A 6,591-nucleotide genomic window follows, 5' to 3' on the forward strand; every position below is an offset into this window, starting at 1 on the left:
GAAGCTAAAACTAGACAAATTAAATTAGAACTGGGGTGCAATTTTGAACCATAAGGGTAATTAACCATTGGAGCAATTTATCAATGGATGTGATAGATTCTGTTACTTGAAGTCTTTAAATCAAGACTGGATATCTTTCCAAAAGGTATACTACATTTCAAACTAGGTAAATACAGTAATGCACAAAGTAGGCAACTATATCTTGACACTCAAGAGGTGAAGCAAGTAAATAGTTTCAAATAATCAGATGGAAGATGCAATGAAAAGGTCAAGAGAAGGATACAGCTTATTTTAAAAAAAAAAAAAAAAGCATTGAACAACTTCCAAAAATGTCTGTGTTGCTGGAAGTTATAACAATACATCCGCACTAGATTGCTGAAGTGCTACATATTGTCAGCTCCTCCTGTATGGATGTGAGAGCTAGACATTTAGGAAAGACATTGAGAGACAACTCAGAAAGTTCAACTTTCAGTATTACAGAAGAATGTAATGATGAACAATGAGATGATGAAAAGGATGGATTTTAAAAGAGCATAATTTCTTGAGACCCTTGGTAAGAATAACCTCTTCCTGTGGACACATGACTGATTGCAGAGTGACTCTGTTCTTGCACTTATACTATCCGGGCATGATAACAGGCAAACTGGGAAGAGGAAGAAAGAGCCAGCTATATCAGAAATTGACTGGTATCCAAATGAGGATGAAAGTTTTACAACTCTGTCATGACTGAAAAAGATGGAAGTGGTGGTCAACAACCTCCATATCAAAGATGTCACTGGAAGAATAGAAGTATATCTCAAACAGAAGTTAGGGGCTTGACGCAAGCATTATTGGGTGAAATTCTATGGCCTGTATTATGCAGGAGGTCAGAATAGATCATAATGGTTCCTTTGGCTTTAAAATCTATGATTCTATAATGTATGCCATTGTTTTATGTAGATCTTGATTGTGTAAATGTCTTCATGAAGGTGGACCTCTGCACCTGCCAGCTCCGATCCAGTTGCAGCCAGTTTACATTACAACTTCTAACATGCCAGCTTGGGGATCTATTACGTTTAAAGTATCCTTTTAGTGTATCTTTATATTGCAACTGAAATGGGGTGGTTGAATAAGGAGCATTTGGCTAGGGATTTTAGGCATAATAGGCCCACAAGACTTGGTGTAACAGAAACTTCCAACTAAAAATGGTTTTGCTTTTACTTACTGGCTGTTGACTTTTTCCTTCCCCAAAGCAGTAGAAGTGATGTTGATTTAAATAGAGTATTTTTACAAAAGTAATTTAAGCTTGTTTTCAAGAAAATATTATTCTGTCCATCTCTCTCTCTCAGCTGGTTGTGAATAATGATTCTAATCTTGCTGGTTGGTTTAAGCACGTGCCATTGTGTATTTTCTTCTCTTGGTCAGTGTCTTCTTCCCTAGAATGATAAAGTGAAAATTAATCAGGTGCATTTGGAGTGTCCACCTATTCCCCATGGTATTAATTGCTCTTTAGTGGAGGAAACAGCAAATCTATGATGCACCAGAATGACATTGTAACTTCACAAGTGGATAAAAGCATAGGCAAGTTCCACTGGTACCAATATTTTTAGAATGAAGCTCAGTTTAAAAAAAAAAAAAAAAGCACACTCTGCTGCAACATCTTCATTACAGATGTTACTTTTGTTAAATAAACGAGTCTCAAAAAGTAACTTGTCTCTTATACAGTCAATTTATAACCCAAATCTTTTATTAGGTTAACAGCAAGCTTTTTGCTACAGGTGCCCATATGGCCTTGCCTGGAAAAAGCTTACAAATTATCACTTATGCCAGCTGTGTTCTGGACAATATAGTTGCCAAAAATAATTCTCCTTTGTCATCTTCATCTTTCATATAAGGATCTCTGTGTAACTTGCAAACATTTATTAATGAAGCCTCAATGTATCCATGTGAGACAACTAAGTCTTATACTCATTTTGTGTGTGTGTGTGTGTGTGTGTGTGTGTGTGTGTGTGTGTGTGTACAACCCCCCCCAATATTTCCATATATATATATACACCTCTACCCTGATATAACGTGACCCGATATAACACGAATTCGGATATAATGAGGTAAAGCAGTGCTCCGAGGGGGGCGGGGCTGCACACTCCAGAGAATCAAAGCAAGTTCGATATAATGCGGTTTCACCTATAAGGTGGTAAGATTTTTTGGCTCCCGAGGACAGCGTTATATCGGGGTAGAGGTGTATATGGAAAAATTTAGTACCTGTGTGTGTGTGTGTGTGTGTGTGTGTGTGTGTACATATATCTATAAATAAAATATGGAAAAATTAGGCACAGAGAAGTTATGGATGGGATTATTAAAAGCACTCAGTATTGACCCGCTTTCACTGTGGTCAATGGGTGTTTTACCATCAGTGTCAATGGGAACAGAGTTAGGCCAATCCTAAGGGCTTTTGAAAATCCCACCCTACATGACTTGTACCAAGATATTGATGGAACTGGGGATGGACTAGGAGCTGTACTATGATGTCTACTGAGCTCCCATTCAACAATTTGGACAGATTTTAAAAACAAAAAATTCTTGTTTCAGTGGGTAAGGCTCTTTCAAACTCTCTCATACGCCATTGAAACTCAATTCAAGTTAGAACTATGTTAGTACTACTAAACGAGGGTGTTGCCTGATCCTCTCATTTCCACATTTAATGTTAACTGTGCTGGCAACATGCCCCTGTACTTCCTAGACCTTAAATGAAGATTATCCAGTTTTACGCTTATGGAAGCATGGTGACTTTTTCTGTATGTGGTGATTTTCTTGACTCAACAACTGTCTGTTGTTCATAGTGCAAACTGAGTGCTTTTCTTCTGTTCTTGGTGCCATAAAGTACTATGTACTACATGGCCTATGAGGTAGAGTGAGCACTTTACAATAAGGGGCAATATATTAGAGGACAACTTCATGGGTACTAAATCAAAATATTTTTTGTTCTTTCATATCACATTTGTCTATGGTTATGAAAACCTAGCCCCATTCAAAGATGCTCCATTGTCTCTAAAGAATGTGTGTTTGTGGGAGCAGAAAGCACTATCTGGGAGCAGCTGCTTTTCAAAAGTGAACTTGAAGTGACATCACAAACAGGAGGTTCATAGATATTTTTTTAAGGCCAGAAGGGACCATTGTGATCAATTACTCTGACCTCCTGTATAACACAGGTCATAAGACTTCCCTGAAATAATTCCTATTTGAACTACAGCATTTCTTTTAGAAAAATGTCTAATCTTGATTTTAAAAATTTTCAGTGATGAAGAATTCACCATACCCTCGGTAAATTGATCCAATGGTAAATTACCTACACTATTAAAAATCGGCACCTTCTTTCTAGTGTGAATTTGTCTAGCATCAAATTCCAGCCATTGTATCTTTGTTATACCTTTGTCTGCTGGATTGAAGAGCCGTCTAGTCTAAAATTTCCATTCACTATGACACCTACATGGGACCTGGTTGGCTGCCTCTGCAGAAACCCCTTTTCCAGTCCCCACAGTGCACCATCTCAGGTGCAGGACTTTGCCTACACTTTTTTTTGGCATGGGGCCATGTGGTCCAACCACTCCCTAGCTGGGTCTTCAGGTTGCACCAACCGGTTGCCAATATCAATCCTTAACAAGCCCAATAGGCTTGACATCTGCACAAGTTTCCCTCTAGTCAATAACAGTATGCAGTGACCCAGAAGCAGCTTCTCCAAAACAAAGTATGATGTATTTTGCCAAAAGGTGCACAGCACTTAGAGAAGTAGATTTAAAATAAGAGACCTACACATATATTGTTTTACACATGCTTAGTATTCCCCTTGAGCTCCTAGGTAGGACATGACATTTTATTTTGGGAACCAAGTTGTAGCCTGCTTGCCGCAGACCTGGTTTTTCAGTCATTGTGTGTCAGCCTACATCATGTTCTCTGTGTGTGTCAGCCATAGGACAGGTGACCTCTTCCCCTGCTCCCTGTCTGCCGGAGGCACCTTTTAGCAAAGGAATGTCTTGATCTTTCTTCTCAGCCTTGGCCAAACAGCTGTGTCACCTGAATACTAACTGAGGAGTCTCCCTTCACAGCTATAACCTGGCTCTTTTGTTTGAAGGGAGGCTCCTTCTCTGGGACATTGTTTTACCTATCCTGCATAGTTTATTTAACACCTTTTTGAGATAACTATCCCTTCAGGCAGGGTAATATATCACACACAGATATACTGAGGGGCATATGTTGTTTATGAAAAAAATACAAATATTTCCCAGTTCTCCACAGTAGGTACTTTGAGACTGTAATTGTCACCCCTCAACCTTCTTGTTGTTAAGCTAAATAAATTGAGCTCCTTGAGTCTATCACTATAAGCCTGTTTTCCAATCCTGTAATCCTTCTTGTCGTGGCTCTTCTCTGAACTCTCCAATTTATCAACATCCTCGAATTGTTGGCACCAGAACACAGTATTCCAGCAGCTGTTGCACCATGTCAAATACAGAGGTAAAGTAACATCTCCGCTCCTACTCAAGGTTCTCGGGTTTATTCATCCAAGAATCCCATTAGTCCTTTTGGTCACCAAGTCACACTAGGGAACTCTGATTATCCACCACAACCCCCAAATCCTTTTCAATCTTTCCAGCATAGAGCTCCTGTTCCTCCTAGGGAAGGCCGGAATTCTTTGTTCTTAGATGTATGACTTTGCATTTGTCTGTGTTGAAACATCTATTGTTTGTAATAGATTGTAATTTGTAATCTCATTAAAAAAAGATATCAAGTTAGTTTGACAAGATCTATTTTCCATAAACCCACGTTGATTGGAATTAATTGTATTACCTTCCTTTAATTCTTTATTAAGTGTTTCATATCAGCTGCTCATTATTTTGCCTGGGATCTATGTCAGATTGACAGGACTATAATTGCCATGGTTATGGTGTTTACCCTTTTAAAATATTTGCACAATATTAACTTTCTTCCTGTCCTCTGCATGGCTTATTTAAAATCAACATTAATGGTCCAGAGAGCTCCTTGGCAAGCTCATTTTAAAACTCTTGGATGCCAGTTATATGGACTTGCTGATTTAAAAACGTCTGGCTTTAGTAGCTGCTGTTTAACATCCTCCTTAGTTACTGTTGGAATGGAAAGTATTTCATCATCATATGATACGACTGTCATCTGTCTTTTTTTCCCCAAGTACAGAATAGAAATTATTACAGAAGACTTCTGCCTTTTCTGAATTATTGATGGTTCTATTGTTTCCATCTAGTAATGGACCAATACAGTTGTTTGGGTTCCTTTTGTTCCTGGCATGCTTAAAAAGCTTCTTATTGTTCTTAATCCTGCTGGCCATAGATTTCTCCTTACCCTATTGCTACCCTTGTCAATTTTCTACAGTTCCTAGATTCTGTTTTATATTAATTACTATCATTTTCCCCTTCCTTCCATTTGTTCTCTGTGGTGGCATGGTTTCTTGTTTTGTTTTGTTAGTAGCTGCTTTCATTTCCCCTCTAAGCTAGGTTGGTTTTGTAACCAATGTGCCCTTTTTCTCCTCAATTGTGGGATTGTGCCTTTCTGGGTATCTAGTAAAATATTCTTAAACAGTTCCCAATTATCATTCACATTTTGCTGTTTAAATTCTTTCTCCCAACTGATTTGGCTCATAATTGTTTTCAGCTTTGTGAAATTGCCCTTTCTAATGCACCAAGATGGTTTAGTTCTCAGTCATTTGAAAATACAAATACCATTGTAATACATGTGATCCTGTTGTCTAAAGTTTCATTTGTGGAGAATATAATTTTTTTCTCCTGCAGAGAGTTTGTTTGCTTAATGATTTCATTTGCATTTGCTGCCTTCTTTTCCCCATCAAAAGACTGAAAAATAATCAAGGATCTGTTGAAGACTACCAGTGCTGCTGCATCTGAGACTGTACTAAGAATATCTATCTAATGCACCAGCCTTCATGCTGTGCTGCTTCTCTTCCTGTTCATCAAATAATTCAAACTTAATCCTTAGTTTATAGTAGTTTCCAGTTTCTTTAGGTCATCTTATAATAGTCAAAATAATATTTACTTTCTGCCATTATCAAATGGTTCTCTCAATCTCTGATTCTCTGTAGCTGATACAACTGTTTGCCTTATTTCCTTGGGGGTGTATATATCGTATTCACTCTTTAAATTGCAGTGTGTCAGACCTCTCTTCCATTCAGACTAAATAGTTGAGAAAGAACTCTACAAAAAATAATTCAGTGTTCGCATGAAATGGATCTAGCCAGAAAATTCAGAGGTGAGTTTTCTTCAGCCTTGTCTCATGTTGTTGTGCCTACTTACATATCTGCTTATAGTACTGTATATGAAGCAAATGCACTGTCAAACCATAACAGGACATGGTGGTTTGAATTCAGGGTAATTCTTGAAGCTCTGACATTGAAATTCTTGGCACTTTTTTCTTTTTACTTCAGATTAATTTCGAAAGAATCTTGTGCTTCATTTCCCTTTTACCCCCTCTCCCCCCCCCCTTATCTGGTTACATATGAGATGTGGGTGAAATTATTATTCTTGATCACTTGCTACAAAATCATATTTCCAAATTCATTACTGCTGAATCCGC

Source organism: Malaclemys terrapin, chromosome 2 (genome assembly GCF_027887155.1).
Source record: "Malaclemys terrapin pileata isolate rMalTer1 chromosome 2, rMalTer1.hap1, whole genome shotgun sequence".
NCBI lineage: Eukaryota > Metazoa > Chordata > Testudines > Emydidae > Malaclemys > Malaclemys terrapin.